The sequence below is a fragment of the Corythoichthys intestinalis genome, chromosome 13 (genome assembly GCF_030265065.1).
Source record: "Corythoichthys intestinalis isolate RoL2023-P3 chromosome 13, ASM3026506v1, whole genome shotgun sequence".
NCBI lineage: Eukaryota > Metazoa > Chordata > Actinopteri > Syngnathiformes > Syngnathidae > Corythoichthys > Corythoichthys intestinalis.
Genome location: NC_080407.1, coordinates 16,469,510 through 16,490,109, shown reverse-complemented (window position 1 = coordinate 16,490,109; position 20,600 = coordinate 16,469,510). Strand labels below are relative to the sequence as shown.

Below are 20,600 nucleotides of genomic sequence, written 5' to 3'. Positions count from 1 at the left end.
GTGCTTGAATGGGTAAAAAGTTATTTTAGGGGGAGGCAGCAGTTTGTCAAATTAGGTAATAATTCCTCATCATGTTTGGATGTTGTGTGTGGTGTCCCACAGGGGTCAGTATTGGGCCCCAAATTCTTTCTTTTGTATATAAATGATATGTGCAAGGTTTCCACGCTACTGCAGTTTGTGTTATTTGCTGATGACACAAATATTTTTCACTCAGGGGATAACATATTACAATTGCAGGGGGAAATAACAACAGAAATGAACAAATTAAAAATATGGTTTAGTAATAATAAATTATCATTAAATTTAGAGAAGACAAAACTAATATTATTTGGGAACTGTAAAAACGATGCACAGTTGAAGATAATAGTAGATGGGATAGAAATTGAGAGAGTACATGAAATCAGGTTTTTGGGGGTAATTATTGATGAAAAACTTAACTGGAAACAACATATCAAACACATACAGGGCAAAATTTCGCGGAATATTGCAATAATAAATAAAGCAAAGTGGGTATTAGATTCCAAATCACTCCACACTCTATATGGTTCACTAGTCTCTCCTTACTTGCAATACAGTGCCGAAGTGTGGGGCAATAATTATAAAACTTCGCTATATTCAGTAAATGTACTGCAGAAAAGGGCATTACGGATCATACACAAAGCTGGTTATCAGGATCATACAAACACACTATTTCATAAGTCAAAATTGCTCAAGCTTTCAGATATCGTACAATACCAAACAGCACAAATAATGTTCAAAGCTGTAAGAAATTTATTACCTCAGAATATTCAGCAGTTGTTTACAAACTACGAAACAAGTTACAATTTACGGGGATCTAGGGACTTCAAAGAACCCAGATTTCGGACGACAAGGAAAAGTTTTTGCATATCAGTATGTGGGGTGAGACTACTGAAGAAATTTCATGTGGATTTAAAACAATGCATAAATATTGGACAATTTAAGAAACTGTATAAAGATATGATTTTCAAGAAATATAAGGATGATGGAAATATGGATAATAACTAGGGTGTTGTGGTTATTGGGATATGGGACAGTGCTGTCATTTATTCATGTTTTTTGGGCTTTTTTTTTTGTGTATAGGTCATATGCAGGGTTATATGGTGAGATTGTATATGTGTTAAACAAGAATGTAAATATTTAAATGTAAGGAATGGAACTGATATGTCAGGACTTAAGGACAAGGGGTGGGAGTAAATAAGTTTTTACTTCTTCTCACTCCTTTTCGAATACTCATATTTTGTTTTTCTTTTTTTCATTATTGTCACCGATTATCGGTACCTATGTATTAAGTATTCGAAATAAACGTGTTCAACCAAGTTTCGCCATTTTCAGCCACTGTGACAACTCTCTTCTACATGATGTCATGCCTTTGTGTTAAAAAGAACAAAGAATTCATAAGTTAATAAGTTAGTTAAAAATGTATAAGTTAGTTTTATAAGTTAGTTAAAATGTAAATATTGTTGAGGTTTCAAGTTTTCATCTAAAACAAAAAGTGAGGAGTGAGACCTCCTTTCGCAATTAGCGATCTTTGACGCGATCTTTTTTTTTTCTCCCCCCTTCATTCAAGCTTGTTTCTCACTCAGCGGCTGTGAGACATAAAACGTCGACCAAGCTGCTCTCCCAGCTTAGCCTAGGCTAACATTAGTCTTTGTAAGTTTTAGTTAGTTTCTATATTGAATTTGAAAGGAAAATGTATGTTTTGTTTTTGGCGACCTTTTTCATGGTGCTACTGCTATCCTGTTGAACCTACTCACATGTGGAAAAATACAATTGTATAACGTTTTAAATGTATTCATTTGTATATTTCACCACGATTTGAGAGCTCAATAAATTGAAGAAAAGTACGCCTTGTGTTTCGAGGGTTGGTTTTTGGGTTTGCTGGCTGTTTAGCAGAATAGCGTTACTGACACTCACGGCAACAAACGGGAAGGGTGAGCGCTGCCGCACCAAGCCACTTCGGCTGCATTTTGGCACATGAAAAATAGCGAATTCCGTACTAAGGTATGACGGAAAATTTTAGTGGTTTTGAAACCGCGACGTTTTCACACCACGGTAAACCGTGAAACCGGTAACCGGCACATGTCTAGCTGCAGCCCTACCATCAACATTGCAAAGTCTGCAACAATTCAATCGATACAAATGCCTTTAATCAATGCATCGTTACACCCATGCTCCATTCTGTACATTTTAAAATCTTTGTTAATATTTTAATGGCCCTCACAGACCCAAACCTTGGATGTGCTAACAATGCAGTGCTTGAAAAGAAAGTAGTACACTATCAAAACATGACCGCTGGGTGAAAACCATCCAATGAACATCTCCCAACACAACATTGTGTATTCACAAAGGATTTATCTCACTTTCTCAACAGCCTCAAGTAGTTCTCGATTCCCCAACCCTCTCTCGGGTTCTCCCGTAGCTGCAGGGTGCATTGTTCTTGGAGACGAGCATCATACTGGAGATTTAGAACTCGGTGGATTAAAGCAGACAGTACGGTCCCTCGTGGCTGGCGCTTTTTGTGGAGTCGTCCCAAAAATAAAAGTCCAAAAGCCACATGAGGATAAAGGAACCGATTAATCATCCAGTGGTCAGTCCAATTCCTCCCGGAATCCTCTTGGAAAGGGGTTGTACACATAAGGTGAAAACTAGCTGTATAGAGCCTTGAATACAACAAGTGAGCAGACGTTTTTCTCTACTAAAATGTCAAGGTGACATCACTTTGGAATTGATTGCAGTTTGTGGTAGAAATATGATGCTGCATAGAATGACATTAATCAACTTTTTTTTTTTTTTTTTTTTTTTTTTTTTTTATGTAGCATGGGCTCGACACAGGTGGCACTTCTAAAAAGAAAACGAACATCACACTCCTCCGTTATGGCATCACACCTGATTGCAACACACAAAACAACACCTGAATCTATTGTGGGGAGCGGACAGTGTTAAGATTTGTGATAGCACAAATGTACGTCTGTTATCTTTCAACAAGTTCAGAGAATAGAAAGTCATGTTTATGTTTAAAAACACCTACAGGATTTGCTTGAATCATACTTGTGTTTTATACGCATCAAGTTACTTCAGAGTTTCTACAGGTATCAGCAAATCTTTTTTATTTCATTCATTTAATGCCACTTTAAATTTCATGCACATGTCGAGGGTTGCCAGCCATTCCTTGATAAACGGTATCGGTATTCAGAAACAAAAGTACGCGCCCCCGTTGAGCTTTCAAGGGATGGGCTGTGTCCCGTATTACCTTGAAACTCGAAAATAGTGTTTTATTTGTAGAACAAATGAAGACTAGTATGGTGCTTTTAGAGACAATGCAGAGATTCACCTGCTTTTTGACCAATGAGCTGACGGAACAATGACAATAAGAAATCTCACTCATCTCAATACTCGAGGTAATGTCGCTTGCTATGATGATAACGGAAGACAACATATGAGTGTGGGAGATAAGAGGTTTGAGTGAGGCTTGAGTAAAAAACGTGTTCGCACCTCAAAAAAAAAAGACTGCCAAAAACACACTCCCACACACAAAAAAAGGCTCAGGACCTTAAGGGTTAAATTATTTTAATTGTAATTTTTTTTATTAAGAAGGGAAAACGTTCATTTTATTCTGATATATTTTGTTTAAAATGTACATTGCTGATAATTGCTTTTCATGTGCTCCTAACCCTCAATATGTACATATACTGTATATATACCTGTACCTAATTAATAATTAATATTTGAAAAAAAACACTAGTCACAAACATACAAAAATAATTCAAGGATGACAGTTATTGGGCCTGCTCTACCTTATATCTTTTTCAGGTAGTTGACAACCCTACCCATGCCCAACTGCAGATAGTTTTACACACACAAACTGTATGCGTTGAACAATGAATATTTTCAATCGCTGAAAATACAAATGGAACAAACACAACACAGTGAGAACACAAGGCTCAGGAAGGCGATGTATCCATGCAAGGAGTAGAGCTAGGAGAGGAACACTAGCAGCCCATTGATGGCTATTACCTTCAGCCTTAAAATTAGCAAACAAAGTAGCTACCGGTACATCAGAGCGATTCCTGGGCTTAAAATAACGTAACTTTTATAGGAAGCAAAACTGAGAAGCATAAACACCCATATCTAAACCAGTCAAGGTTACATAGGTGTTCTTTGGGATTCAGGCCTGGACTCATTGCTGGCCACTTTAGAAGTCTCCAGTGCTTTCTCTCAAACCATTTTCTCGTGCTTTCTGAAGTGTGTTTTGGGTCATAGTCCTGCTGGAAGACACCTGACCTCTGAGGGAGACCCAGCTTTCTCACACTGGGCCCTACATTATGCCACAAAATTTGTTGGGAGTCTTCAGACTTCATAATTCCATCCACACATTCAAGCAGTCCAGTACCAGAGGTAGCAAAGCAACCCTAAAACATCAGGGAACCTCCGCCATGTTTGACTCTGGGAACAGTGTTCTCTTCTTTGAAAGCCTAGTTTTTTTCCCCCTATAAATTCTATGTTGATGCCTTTCCCCCCAAAAGCTCTACTTTTGTATCATTTGACCAGAGAACATTCTTCCAAAACGTTTTTGGCTTTCTCAGGTAAGTTTTGGCAAACTCCAGCCTGGAAGAAGTGGGGTCTTCATGGGTATCCTACCATAGCGTCTGTTTTCATTCAGACGCCGACAGATCGTACGGGTTACACTGTTGTACCGTGGGAAAGCAGGACAGCTTGAACTTGTATGGATGTTAATTGAGGTTCTTTATCCGCCATCCACACAATTCTGTCAGAAATTAAGCATTATCTGACAGAATTGCAGGGGTACCAATACTTTCAGCCAGCACTGTATATTAAACGCAGCGGTAGACAATACGCCAGTGGCTTTTCATGTTAGCTGGCCTCACTATCAAAACCACTGGCCTAAATCAATGTGTCAGTTAATGATCCCAATAATCACGAAAAAGGACAATTTGCTTGAATAACATGAATAACATTCATTTTCTTACGGTAGATTTAATGAAAACTGCAGCAAAACTGTGCAAAAATATGAATCTAGTGCAAATAATCCTATTCCAAATCCATAATCATTCCATAATCACTCCAGTATAACGAACATTTTTTTTCTTGGGAGCTCCAGGCACACGGGAGAGCCCCGTGCCTGGAGCTTTCCTGACTTCCCCTCACCGCCCTCTAGAAGTCTCCCCTGGCTCGGCTGTCTTGACAACAATCTAGAAGTCAAAGAGATGACTAATGCAATTTTGGCAAACGATTTTCACGTTAAGACCGTCGTTATGACGATATTTTCCCAATAATCATGGGATGAATTATCACGTTATGTTCATACAATAGGTTTCATACTTGTTAACTTTTCTCAAACTTACTTGTCTGCATTTGTGGGCATTGATCTACACACTTCACACATTGGACTTCAATTTCACTCAACTCCTCCGGTATTTTTTTAATTTTTGAGGGGTCTCCCCCCAGTCCTTGGCCAGGTGCTGGCGGTTTCAGAAACGTGTCTTGTAGTATAATGTTAGGTGCGCATTGAGATACTGACAACCAATCAGCAGCAGTAATCAGGTTCCGCGGGAGTGAGCGAGTGAACGAGGTGTGTTTACACCCCACGGAGAGCAACGGCTGGTTGCTTAGCCTGTAGGTTGTCTTTGATCAGGATAGCGTAACATCATCAAAACACGGAAACACTGGGAATTCATGTGAAATAAGAGTTGTTTTTTTTATTTAAATCGACACATTGTTTTTATTAGCCCCACCAGGCCAGTGGGTGGGGCACTCTGGTGGGCCGGAAAGTTTTCAAAGTACATCCCAGCCACATATATATCGTTGACCCGTTCGACGTACAAAAAGCAGGACCAGTTAAGTGGGAAACGTCTGTATTTTGCTTGTACTCATGTATTATATTGGAAAAATTACAGCGCTTTTACTGTGATTAAGGGGAATTTTTGTGTATTACCATTTACAAAATTAACTTGTTTTCCTAATGGTGCGTAAGGCGACTGTTAACATCAAGCATTCGTACAGACTACATTTAAAGAGTGCTTGGAGTCACCTGTCATCTCCTGTATCCTACACCTAAGCCGCTTTCCAGCAAGAGTCAGGGATTAAGAATTTTGCTTGAGGCCCCTTCAACACATTACTTTGGTTATGGTTATTACTTTGGAGGCTGAGGACATTACTCATTTACTTCTCTGCCCGCTTTCAGGGTGGAAAAAGGCAATATTCCAGTATTTTTCAAGGCTGGCGCCGTATGTAAAAAAAAATATATATATATATATGTATATATATATATATATATATTGGACTTGTATATTTTTGGATGCCTGAAGAACCTCTTACGCACGTATTTTTTATTTCAGGGATCTGTTTTTTAAGTTCTCTCTCTACCGCACGGTAAATTCAACATCTTTCAAGCTTTTTTTGTGTGCGCGCAAAAACCAAACAGGAAGCGGGTGCTTTCAGGTGCCACGCCGCACGCAAAGAGGCGCATGCAAATACGCAAACAAACAGGGCCAAAACAACTTGAGGTGGTAGACAGCGCACCACAGGAAACGTAAGCACTATTCACAGGGGACGCTGTCACTCAAAGTGGCGTGAGGGAAAAAGAATAACATCTACGCTTTGAAAATACATCCAACTAGGAAAACGTGGCCGCGCGCTTTCCGTTGATGTTCACCCGCAGCACGCAAAGCGACATGGGGGAATGGAACGCAGCTGAAAATGTAGTATGAGGCAGCGTGGGCATGAGTAATGCGTACGGAAGGCTGTCTTTGGAAAGAAAGATGGGTGGCAGTTTTAAGCTCAGCGATCTGTCTTGCACTGTCGAGGTTTGTAAATACCTGACACGTGGTGACTGCAGGACAGCACCTGGACGGAAACCAGGTCTGACGCGTATATCGGAACACCTTAAAAGTAGGACCAAAAAAGAAATCACATCAAAAAAATCTATCCTTACAGTGGGACAAATAAGTATTTAGTCAACCACTAATTGCGCAAGTTCTCCCACTTGAAAATATTAGAGAGGCCTGTAATTGTCAACATGGGTAGACCTCAACCATGAGAGACAGAATGTGGGGAAAAAAACAGAAAATGACATTGTTTGATTTTTAAAGAATTTATTTGCAAATCATGGTGGAAAATAAGTATTTGTTCAATACCAAAAGTTCATCTCAATACTTTGTTATGTACCCTTTGATGGTAATAACGGAGGCCAAATGTTTTCTGTAATTCTTCACAAGCTTTTCACACACTGTTGCTGGTCTTTTGGCCCATTCCTCCATGCAGATCTCCTCTAGAGCAGTGATGTTTTGGGGCTGTCGTTGGGCAATATGGACTTTCAACTCCCTCCACAGATTTTCTATGGGGTTGAGATCTGGAGACTAGCTAGGCTACTCCAGGACCTTGAAATGCTTCTTACGAAGCCACTCCTTTGTTGCCCTGGCTGTGTGTTTGGGATCATTGGCATGCTGAAAGACCCAGCCACGTCTCATCTTCAATGCCCTTGCTGATGGAAGGAGATTTACACTCAGAATCTCTCGATACATGGCCCCATTCATTCTTTCCTTTACACAGATCAGTCGTCCTGGTCCCGTTGCAGAAAAACAGCCCCAAAGCATGATGTTTCCACCCCATGCTTCACAGTGGGTATGTGTGGGAGTTCTTCGGCTGAAATTCAGTATACTTTCTCCTCCAAACACGAGAACCTGTGTTTCTACCAAAAAGTTCTATTTTGGTTTCATCCGACCATAACACATTGTCCCAGTCCTCTTCTGGATCATCCAAATGTTCGCTAGCGAACCGCAGAGAGGCCTGGACGTGTACTTTCTTCAGCAGGGGGACACATCTGGCAGTGCAGGATTTGAGTCCCTGGCGGCGCATTGTGTTACTGATAGTAGCCTTTGTTACTGTGGTCCCAGATCTCTGTAGGTCATTCACTAGGTCCCCACGTGTGGTTCTGGGATTTTTGCTCACTGTTCTTGTTATCATTTTGACGCCACGGGGTGAGGAGGGAGTTGAAAGTCTGTGTTGCCCAACGACAGCCCCAAAACATCACTGCTGTAGAGGAGATCTGCATGGAGGAATGGGCAAAAATACCAGCAACAGTGTGTGAAAAGCTTGTGAAGAGTTACATAAAAGTTTTGGCCCCCGTTATTGCCAACAAAGGGTACATAACAAAGTATTGAGATGAACTTTTGGTATTGACCAAATACTTATTTTCCACCATGATTTGCATATAAATTATTTAAAAATCAAACAATTTTCTGTGTTTTTTTTTTTCCCACATTGTGTCTCATGGTTGAGGTTAACCCATGTTGACAATTACAGGCCTCTCTAATAATATAAAAAAAAATAATTAAATAAGGATCTATGTTTAACAAAAGAACAATTGGCTAACTTACATAGCAAAAGTCCGCGAGCATAAATGCTATAAAATGTTTTTTTTTTTTTTTTTTTTATAAATACAATGCTCTTAACAAATGGTTTAGAAACATTCCCACAAAAGATGGCTAAATATACTCAAACTAATTTATGAATACATGAGAAAAAAAACATTAGCTCAAACAAAAACTTACACTGGTCTTAACATGGAGCAGCTGGATTCACCAATGTAAAACGAGGCAGACTTGAGGGCAGCGTATCCACCCGAATCAATAAAACTGAATGCAAACACTTTCAAAATAAACCATTACAACACCACAATAATCAAATACTCAAATAAGCAAAATTTAATTCAAATCTTTTTTTTTCTAATCGAATATTCGAGTTAATCAATCATTGCAGCACTAGTTTTGATTGTTATTTGTTTCTCATGAGTCCATATTTTTATCCACAGAATGCATTCCATATATATTTCCCTGCACTCGCTCTATAACATTTACTGACCACCACAATGTTTTTTATTAATCTCTTTTAGTGTTTCTGAATGCTAAAGAGTTGCACTTTTGAACCAATTCATTATTTTTTTCAAGCTTTTTTTCGGAGTTTGTTCTACATGATAAAATGTCTGAGTGCGTGCTCGTGCAAGACTGGTGATTCCATACTTTTTGCTAGGGATTGTATATGAATTGTTATTATATCGTACTATAACCTATTACATGACCATATTAGGCCAAAACGATGAGACAAAAATCATTGAATCCTGAGCAGAGAATTACCCGTCCAAAGAGCATGAGTGCCCTCCAGTGGGGAAAAAACATTGTTACCTCCAGGCATGAAAGTGGGTCAAGGGTTATAAAGGTGAGAACGGTGTGGAGGAAAAATGTTCCGGTACACTGTACAACTAGGGCTGTCCCAAACGACTAATTTTCTCCCGATTAGCCAGCCGACTATTTTTACGATTAGTCGACTGATGTAATAACGTTTTTTTTCCTACTAATTTAGCAGTGAAATTTTTGATGACGCTTATTAATTCATAAAACAATGACAATAAAGGCTTTACATTTCTATTTCTGCTAAAGCTTGCCTCTGATATCAGGACCTGTACTGCTAATACTACAAATCCCAGAATGCTCTCCTGCACTTTTTCTTGCTAGACCAAGCAATGAGCTTGTATAGTTGCCTGATATGAATAATAAGTATTTGTTAATGTTTTAGTTGTAAGTGCATTATTTAAATTCAAGTATCAAGTCACAGGCGCAGTCAAACTATGCATAAAAATGACATTCTGGAAAAATACGTGACAAGAACTCCACATTTAATCATCACGTGATAATAAATGTAAAAATAACCATGATTGTCATTACACTATTGAACATAATATTGATCAATTGAGCCATAATCATGCAGTCCTACTATATTGCAATAATTTTAAGGAAGTTAGTGGAATTTGACCAGGCAGAAAATGACTGATAATTAGCCTCACTTGTGCTCCCTATCTGTCAACGCGCTGGCTTGATTTTCCTCATCATGTCATTACAGACGTCGGCTTGATAAGCTGAATGTCTTTAAAAGCACGAGCAGGGCGGGTGAGAGAACAAAGAATTAATACACAGTGGTGCCAAAAATATTTGTGAAGGCAAGAGTGGTTGAATTAATGAAGAGGAGCTTGATTTTTTTTGTTGTTTTGTCTCCGATTCATCCTCAAACGGCTGCGCAACTTTTTGGATGGCAGCTTTTGAAGCACCGACAATTAAAGTTTCAAAAATTGCGTTTATGGAAAGAAGTTTGCAGTTTTGTTTTTCACACCATCTTTTCACACCAACCGCAACTGTGCTAAAAATAAACGGTGCGAGGGAATATGTGCAGGGTTCTTAAAGCCAATATGAAGCCGAAACAATGGCTGTTTAAATTATTAAGCGATGAAAATCGCGAGAATGCTTTGTGTTAGCACGTCTCACTGCTTACACCTTTGGCAGTTGAGTGCATGTGTTGAGTATGTGTTACTTTGAGCGTGCGTCTAATTAAATCACTTTCAAGGATGCTTATTTTAGGGTTAGTTTTAGGGACTTTTTATCGTATTAAATAACTGTTGAAAGTGCTTGATATAATAATTAGAAATATCCATTTTGCAGTTGTATGAAAAAGTATCAACCTTTTGGAATTTCTCACATTTCTCCATAAAATCATCAAAAGTGATCTGATTTTTGCCAAAATCACACAGATGAAAAAACTGTCTGCTTTAAGGAAAACCACCCAAATATTTATAGGTTTTCATATTTTAACGAGGATCGTATGCAAACAATGACAGAAGGGGGGAAAATACCCTAATTTTCGGACTATAAACCGCTACTTTTTTCCCTCACTTTGAATCCTGCAGCTTATAGTTCAGTGCGGCTTATTCGTTGATTTGTTTGGGTTATTAGTTAGGACTTTATTTCACAGCGGCGTCATAAGACTGCCATAAGACCGCCATAATTAGGACATGACACTAACATGAGCATTAATGAATACTTATGACAGATGTCACTAAGTGTCATCCGGCAAATTATATCACCAACTCCATTTATGTATATCCTGGATCTTTTACATCCTTTCAAAGTGAGATAATTTGACATCTGTCATAACCATTCATTAATGCTAATGGCAGTGTCATGTCAAAATAATGATGGTTTTATGAAAGTCTTATAGCGCCACTGTAAAATAAAGTAGCTAACTAGCAATTAATGAAACAACTGGAACAGTAACTGAAGAAATTAGCACAGAAAATGAATTTGGATATTTACATATGCAGAGCTGCAATGCATGCTAGGAGGCATGTTGGACGACAACAATGTTGACAGCAGGTGGTGGCAGAGGTTGACTATCTCCCCCAAGTGGCCAGTGATGGCAAAATGATGCGTCTTGAATTAATGAAGCTTTGGAGCCAGTGATTCATTTGGTTTTATGACAGAATTATGATGCCGCTGTCAAATAAAGTGATTCCGGTTAATATCTTTTGGTGTAAAGATCCCATTCTACATTGAGCACAGCTGCGGCTTATAGTCCAGTGCTGCTTATCTATGAACAAATGCCTTTTTCATGTCAAATTTGGTGGGTGGCGGCTTATAGTCAGGTGTGCCTTATAGTCCAGAAATTACGGTAAGTAAGTGAACCATCACATTTACTATTTTGTGGCCCCCCTTTGGAAGCAATAACTTCAAGCAGATGCTTCCTTTAGCTGCAGATCAGTCCGGCACATCTACCAGGACTAATATTGGCCCATTCTTCTCTACAAAACTGCTGCAGTTCAGTCAGATTCCTGGGATGTCTGGCATGAATCGCTGTCTCAATCTCAATGGGGTTTAAGTCTGGACTTTGACTTGGCCACTCCAGAACATTTATTTTGTTCTTCTGAAACAATTCTGAAGTTGATTTACTTCTGTGTTTTTGATCATCATCTCTTTTTAGCTTCAACTTTCTGTCACACGGCCTCAGGTCCTCCTGCAAAACATCCTGATAAACTTTTGAATTCATTCTTCCATCAATGATTGCAAGTTGTCCATGCGCTGATGCAGCAAAACAGCCCCAAATCATGATGCTCTCTCCACCATGCTTCACGGTGGGGATGAGGTGTTGATGTTGTGTGTTACTCCTAAAAAATTCAACTTTGGTTTAATCAGTCGACAAAATATTTTGCCAAAACTTCTGTGGAGTGTCCAAGTGCCTTTTTGCAAACATTGAACGAGCAACAATGTTTTTTTTATACATCAGTGGCTTCCTCTGTGGAGCCCTCCCATGAAAACCATTCTTGGCCATAGTTTTCCATATAGCTGATGTGTGCACAGAGATATTGGACTGTGCCAGTGATTTCTGTAAGTCTTTAGCTGACATGTTAGGGTTCTTTTTTACCTCTTTTGGAATTCTGCGCTGAACTCTTGGCAGATCTTTGGTGGATGGCCACTCCTTGAGAGAGAAGCAACAGTGCCAAACTCTCTCCATTTTTAGACAACTTCTCTGACTGTCGATTGATGAACTTCCAGACATTTAGAGATGGTTTTGTATCCTTTCCCAACTTTATACAAATCAATAATCCTTGATTGCAGGTCTTCAGACAGCTCTTTTGACCGAGCCATGATGCATATCAGACGATGCTTCTCATCGAGACAATTCTTACCAGGTAGTGTTTTACAGTGGGCAGGGCAGGTTTAAACCACTCATCAGTGATTGAGCACAAATCTGACTTAAATTGTTTGGTAAAAATCGGTTTCAATTGCTCTTTAATACCCCTTTCCCACTGGCCAAAAAACCTGTGTCAACCCGCTAACAATCGGCTTTTGGTGGCAGTGGGAAAGGTGAAACGACCCGCGTCGACCCGTGTCAATCAACCCGCCAAGCGACCTGCGTTAAAATCACCTCGGCTCTGATCGCCATGCAGTGTGAAAGCAAACCCCCGGGTCAACAGTCAACACGCTAATCTACGTGGTGACGTAGGCTAGTACGTGATGCGTCATAACAAAAAACAAAAACCATGTGCTCTAGCCCGAATCCACATACGGCGAACAGTCGGCGTAGCAGTGTTAGCAAGAGCCATAACAGATGAAACAAAGGCTCTTCTCCTCCTTCTGTGATGTACACGACTTTCAATTTCAAGCCAAAATTCACATCGCCTACGTTGCCTCAGCATAAGCAGAGTGTTGATCCTTTGCTGCATTTCGACCATTTAAGGGCAGTAGAAAGCATGAAAACAGAACACAAACGAAAAGGAGGCTTCTATGTTGCTTTGCATTGTTTACTTCCTTGAACTGAATGAATTCGGTCGCACTTGTCGAAGCGCATCTTAGCATGGTGACGTCACGAACCTTACGCACGGCTGAGGAGGGGTGGGGGGGTTGGACGGGTGGAAAAAAAAAAAAAAAAGACACGGCTTTTTTTTTTGTCAATGGGAAAGGTGCCAAATGCCAGTTGCTAGTGGGTTGCATCGGCTTGGAAAAACGCGCGTTGACCCACTAGTTTCAGTGGGAAAGGGGCATAAGTCTCCTTAGGTAGAGGGTTCACTTATTTTTTCCCCCCTTCTCTCATTGTTTGCATGCTATCCTCATTAAAATATGAAAACCTATAGATGGTTGGGAGGTTTTAGTTAAAGCAGACACTGTTTTTACATCTGTTTGATTTTGACGAAGATCAGATCACATTTGATGGTGATTTTATGCAGAAATGTGAGAAATTCCAAAAGGTTCAAATACTTTTTCATACCAATTTAAGTTCTGTTTTACACATAGTACAACAAAATGTTACTCCTAAGAGTTTTCCCCAGTAGCCCGTTTGCAACGTATCACCCTTGAATGCCCCACCGATTATCCAGACAGTCGCTTTAATCAAATTTGGCTACTAAATCGCCGCATTACCACTTGAACACGCTCCATTTTAAGAGTACCTTCATCCACAGTTGAGAATCGTGCAAAACATTTTCAATGTTCCATGAAAGCCTCATTAAATATTCACTGTAGCTCTCAGTATAACTCTATAACATGATGCTAATTAAGCTGAAAATTGCACAAGATGCGCACATATCCATCATCTCTAGTTCAGGGATGAGTAGAAATGTGCAGTATGTACACGCGGGCCTTCAGGTGCTAAATATTTCATTGGTGATAAACATTGCAGCAAACGACGTCAAGCTGAGTCAGAGAAAGAGAGACAAGAGATAATGACTTAAACTGGGAGGGGAAGGTGAAAAGGGGGGGGGGGGTAACAACCCAAACAGAGCAGAACAGATTGGAAATGTGGAATCTGTGTGTCATGTTTCTACAATAATGAAGGTTTAGAGGTCAAGGCATGCTTGAAGTGAGAACACTAATAATTCAACACTTTGGGGAGTGGTTTTGTTCTTAATGAGACCCTTTGACTTGTATTGCCTGCCAAGCTAAGGAGAGGGTGGACATCACGGTGTTGCAGCACTCACTCCCCCATCGGGCTGTTTAATTACAGCAATCAGGAGAATCAACAAAAGCCGCCTCACTTATGTCCACACCGCGTGCGAGTTTGCTAAGAGAAAACACGGCTTCGTAGCGCTGCCATTGTAATCATCTTATCAAGCAGTCTCAATGGGCAGAGGTCCTTGAATGTGATCCTGGTCATTTAAAGGCTTCTGTTCAATACAAAACAAACTGGCTTCATTTAAAGAAGGTTACCATTCCAATGTCCTCGAGTGGTCACACCAGGTCACTTTTCACTTTTGGTCCATATTAGCGATGCCGGTCGATATAAGCGGTAGTGTTTAGCATTAGAGAAGACCGTTTCTCATGAGGACAAGCGCACCCGCATAGTGTCGTGAAATCATGATCTCCCGGTCGCCTGCAGATGGATTAAATGACATATGAATATTAATAAGGTAATGAATCCACATGTGGCTAAACAATAGCATACGAGTGTATGCCCCACCACCCCACCCGACTCGCGCTGAAGAGTTGGATTCAACTGGATTCATTACCTTATTACTACCATATTTTTCGGACTATAAGTGGCAGGTTTTTTTTTTTTTTTTTATCCATAGTTTGGTGGGGGGTGCGACTTATATTCAGGCGACACTTATGTGTGAAATTATTAACACTAGGGTTGTTCTGATCATATTTTTTTGCTCCCGATCCGATCCCAATCGTTTTAGTTTGAGTATCGCCGATCCCGGTATTTCCCGATTCGATTGCTTTTTTCCTTCTCCCGATTCAATTCCAATCATTCCCGATAATTTTTCCCGATCATATACATTTTGGCAATGCATTAAGAAAAAAATGAATAAAACTCGGACGAATATATACATTCAACATACAGTACATAAGTACTGTATTTGTTTATTATGACAATAAATCCTCAAGATGGCATTTACATTATTAACATTCTTTCTGTGAGAGGGATCCACCGATAGAAAGACTTGTGACTTTGTATATTGTGACTAAATATTGCCATCTAGTGTATTTGTTGAGCTTTCAGTAAATGATACTTTAGCCATGCCCAAATGCATGATGGGAAGTGGAACCATGACTGTGCGTAGTGCTGCCATTTGATATATCTTCTATGCGTTGGGAAATAGAATAAGGTGTTAAGAAAAAGATCAATTGCCACCTTGCTTCCCCACATTGCTTCCCATGATATTTCGAATTGTCAGGAGAGGGATTGTAAGGCTATAGCCAATTAAAAAAGTGCCCCAAAGGCTGCCAAAATTCACTCTACTCATTTTACGCTGCCTTTTATCTCTCTATATAGGTAAAACGGCGCCATTACAGATTGAGCGTGACATTGCGTGAGTGGGTCGTGCAGCGAATGCATTAATTGCGTTAAATATTTTAACATGATACATTTTTAAAATAATTACAGCCGCTATCGGGATAAATTTGATAACCCTACCTTAAGCCTAAACTAAAGACTCTGGATGAGTAACATATTATGTCTAACGTTAAATACAATTAGAAAACGATTTAATTAAAAAACATATATATATTAAAAAAAGGCATGGCCGATATTTTTTGCCGATTCCGATACTTTGAAAACGACGAGATCGGACCCGATCACATCTCTTATTAACACATTATGATATCATTTCTAGGGCTGTCAAACGATTAAAATTTTTAATCGAGTTAATTACAGCTTAAAAATTAATTAATCGTAATTAATCGCAATTCAAACCATCTATAAAATATGCCATATTTTTCTGTAAATTATTGTTGGAATGGAAAGATAAGACAAGATGGGTATATACATTCGACATACGGTACATAAGTACTGTTTATTATAACAATAAATCAACAAGATGGCATTAACATGATTAACATTCTGTTAAAGCAGGGGTGGGCAAACCGGTCCTCGAGGGCCGCAGTGGGTCCTGGTCTTTGTTCCAACTGACCCAGCACAGATAGTATAGCCAATGTGGTTTCAGCAGAAATGAGAAGCACCTGACTGCAATTGACTGATTGCACTTGTAAAACAGCAGATTGGTGAAAATATGTCCTCTTAATGGGTTGCAACAAAAACCCGCACCCACTCCTTTGTGGAATAGTTTGCCCACCCCTGTGTTAAAGCGATCCATGGATAGAAAGACTTGTAGTTCTTAAAAGATAAATGTTAGTACAAGTAATATAAATGTTATATTAAAACCCCTCTTAATGTTTTGGTTTTAATATAATTTGTAAAATTCTCAATCAAAAAATAAACTAGTAGCCCGCCATTGTTGATGTCAATAATTACACAATGCGCATGGGTGCTGAAGCCCATAAAATCAGTCGCACCCAAGCGGCAGCAGAGGGCGACAAAACTCCCAAAAACACAAGTAACAAGTGGACATTGCACTGTGCTGTCATTTTAATTTGTTTGAGCGGGGCATGTGCGTTAATTGCGTCGAATAGTTTAACGTGATTAATTAAAAAAATTAATTACAGCCCGTTAACGTGATAATTTTGACAGCCCTAATCATTTCACATGTTATTTTGGTGTTTTGGAGTGACACTGATGGTTTAGTCAACTTCTTAGCAAGTTCTTTATGCTATAGTTATTCGAGGAGTTCCAAAAAAATCAATTATTACATGCGTCACGATTCGACACGAGACGATTCGATTACGATTCATAAAGGTTCAAAAACAATGATTTTCACTCATAACTTGATGACAGCCGCTTGTTGCCGAACGAAATTCAAGACATGTCTGCCGCCCGGACTAGGTTCACAGACGCACGCGCAACATTATGATGGATGCTCCCAGTTACTAGGAGAGAGATTTACTCCTTTTTAAACAGGCATGCAAACTGGTTAGGGGTGAAAAAGGTGACAAAGTAACATGGACACACGGCATGTGCGGAAAAGTGCATTTCATAGTGCAACCAGAGACATCTCGAATTAAACACAGTACATAATAATTTAACATATACAAGTCAAAATCTCTCATCCTGAAATCAGAACATATAAGACGATTGCCCAACGACAGCCCCAAAACATCACTGCTCTAGAGGAGATCTGCATGGAGGAATGGGCCAAAATACCAGCAACAGTGTGTGAAAAGCTTGTGAAGAGTGACAGAAAAAGTTTGGCCTCCGTTATTGCCAACAAAAGGAACATAGCAAAGTATTGAGATGAACTTTGGGTATTGAAATGTGGAGAAGACCGAGGTGATCATTTTTGGGCCAAAAAAGGAAAGGTCAAAGATAAGCAGCCAACTTAGCACAATGTCACTTACAGCTACAAATCAAGTCAGAAACCTGGGCGTAATTATTGACTCAGACCTAAAATTTGATAGCCATCTAAAGTTCGTCACTAAATCCGCTTATTACCACCTAAAAAATATAACCAGAATTAAGGGGCTTCTGACACAACAAGACATGGAAAAACGTATGCATGCATTCATTTTCAGCAGATTGGACTATTGCAACGGTATATTTACAGGTCTTGATAAAAAATCAGTCAGGAAGCTGCAGCTAGTACAGAATGCTGCAGCCAGAGTCCTCACAAATACAAGGAAGCTGGACCAGTACATTACACCGGTTTTGATATTGCTACACTGGCTTCCAGTGAGTCAAAGGATAGACTATAAAATACTACTGCTCGTCTACAAAACACTTAATGGCCTTGGACTAAAATACATGCTTGACTTGTTAGATTCCTATGAGACATCTAGACCCCTAAGGTCGTCTGGAACCGGTCTTTTGCATGTTCCAAGAACAAGAACCAAGCAGGGTGAGGCAGCATTTAGTTATTATGCTCCTCACCTCTGGAACAAGTTACCCGAACCTCTGAAGTATGCTCAAACTGTTAGCTCTTTTAAATCAGGGCTAAAAACGCTTTTGTTTAGCACTGCATATCCATAACTGTCTATATATTTCAATCTACCTGCTTTCTATTCCTCTTGTGCTTATCTCCATTGCTGATTTCAATTATTATTAGGAGTAGTAGTTTTTGTTTTATTTTTTATTTTTGTTTTATTTGTATTTATTTATTTTTATTCTGTGATTAAGTGCGATCTTTTGTCTTGGTTTTTACGTTGTATTGATTTAAATGTGATTTTTATGATCTTCATGTGATGTAAAGCACTTTGAATTGCCTCGTGTTGAATTGTGCTATATAAATAAATTTGCCTTGCCTTGCCTTGACCAAATACTTATTTTCCACCATGATTTGCAAATAAATTATTTAAAAATCAAACAATGTGATTTTCTTTTTTTTTTTTTTTTCACATTCTGTCTCTCATGGTTGACGTTTAACCATGTTGACAATTACAGGCCTCGCTAATATTTTCAAGTGGGAGAACTTGAACAATTAGTGGTTGACTAAATACTTATTTGCCCCACTGTATATACACACACACACACACACCGTAATTTTCGCACAATAAGGTGCACATTAGTGTTGTATCGGTCGCGAACGATTCGTTCTTTTTGAACGAATTGTTTTGGTGAACGAGACCGAACTAATCATCATCTGCACTGATTCGTTCTATGAAGGTGGTGCTTGTTCGCTGCGTGGGAGGGCGTTGAGCAAGCGGCAGCGTCTTCTGACATCGCACACGACCAATCAGACGCCAGCCTCATCGCGGGCAGGGGAGGGACCGGAAACAGAATCAGGGCGTTTGTCACTCACGTCCACGTGTGGCCAATAAGCAGCCAGCGTGCAGGCAGGGGGGCAAGACTGAGTTTTGTCACTTCCCGTTCAGTGATTCGGTCCTCCGGTTCCTGACCTAGCTTGCTGCTAACTTGATTTTCCAGTAATGACTATGCGGTGAATGAATCAGAAAATGAAAGGAAATGACTTTGTCACATATTTGTTAACGTGGAGCCTATCAAATGCTGCTCAAACAGACAAAAACACCACACAAATCTAGCGAGCATTGTTTAGAGTAGTACTTTTCTCAACAAACTCGTGACTGCCTATGACGACATACTATCAAATTTACAGTAATTTAAAACACGGGTAGCTACGAGGCAAGCAAAAGCTGAGCTGCGGTCGCGTGACGGCAGTGAAGCGGGCAGAGAACTGTCACTATATGGAGGCTTCATGGCAGCGATATTTACCTCATATGTGCACAGAAAAAAATATTTAGTATGATCACCATAATACTGATTTGCAATGAAACTGTATATACATGTCAATTTTTTCCCGAGTGTTTTATTTTTTTTTTCGTGTCAGCGTGTCGGGTGTCGGTTGGTTTGACAAATTATGTCAATCCGTCCATCATGTGCTACTCAAGCGCCCAAAACAACGCACGCAGACACGGGAGATGTCGCAATATGTCTACATTTTTCTTAACAGACTAATGAGAGTAGAAAGGCGACATCGTAAAGAGCTAACAATTATTTCTCGTCAGCATTTGACGATCTGAGATGCGGGGACGACAGGGGAGCTGACCGGATTATTTTATTTATTAATACCAGTGCAAAAAAACAATATGATCACCATAATACTGATTTGCAATGAAACTGTATATACATGTAATTTTTTTCCGAGTGTTTTTTTTTCTTTTTTCTTCGTGTCAGGTGTTGGTTGGTTTGACAAATTATGTCAATCCGTCCATCATGTGCTACTCAAGCGCCCAAAAAACAAAGCACGCGGACACGGGAGATGTCGCAATATCTCTACATTTTTCTTAACAGACTAATGAGAGTAGAAAGGCGACATCGTAAAGAGCAAACAATTATTTCTCGTCAGCATTTGACGATCTGAGATCCGGGGACGACAGGGGAGCTGACCGGATTATTTTATTTATTAATACCAGTGCAAAAATTCAACACGATCATCTTAATACTAAAAAACAAAAATACAACAGAGCGAGATGTAAATATGATGTGTTGGTCGTTCCATATTCAGAAATTAAACTTTCGATGTATTTTTATTTTCGTGACAGCAAACATGCTGTATATGTGATTGTATGTGTGATCAAGAACCTGCTAAAGAAATTCCATGCGCCCCCGCCCCCTACTCCCCTCACAAAAGGAAAATGTTTAACCGTGTCCTAAATCGAAATGCAAGCACGAGCCATGACTTTGAGCCCATAGAACTAGGACAGACGACGCGGAAGTTCTCCCTCGCTTTTGCAGCAGCAGGAGGGAGACGAGGCTGTCTGTGAAAGCAGAATGATACCGCCTGTCACTCATTTCTGAAACTACGACGAGTGGTCAATGTGGAAGAGAGGGAGGGACCAAGCAATGTCACTTCCCGTTCAGTTGTACTGCGAAGCGGTCTTTGGTGATTC

General features: G+C 39.7%; 1 long non-coding RNA gene across 1 annotated transcript in view; it reads right to left on the bottom strand.

Moving 5' to 3' along the window:
* LOC130928410 (uncharacterized) overlaps nt 1-20,600 on the bottom strand; it is a 195,800-nt gene that overhangs the window by 132,228 nt on the left and 42,972 nt on the right. The window lies entirely within an intron of this gene.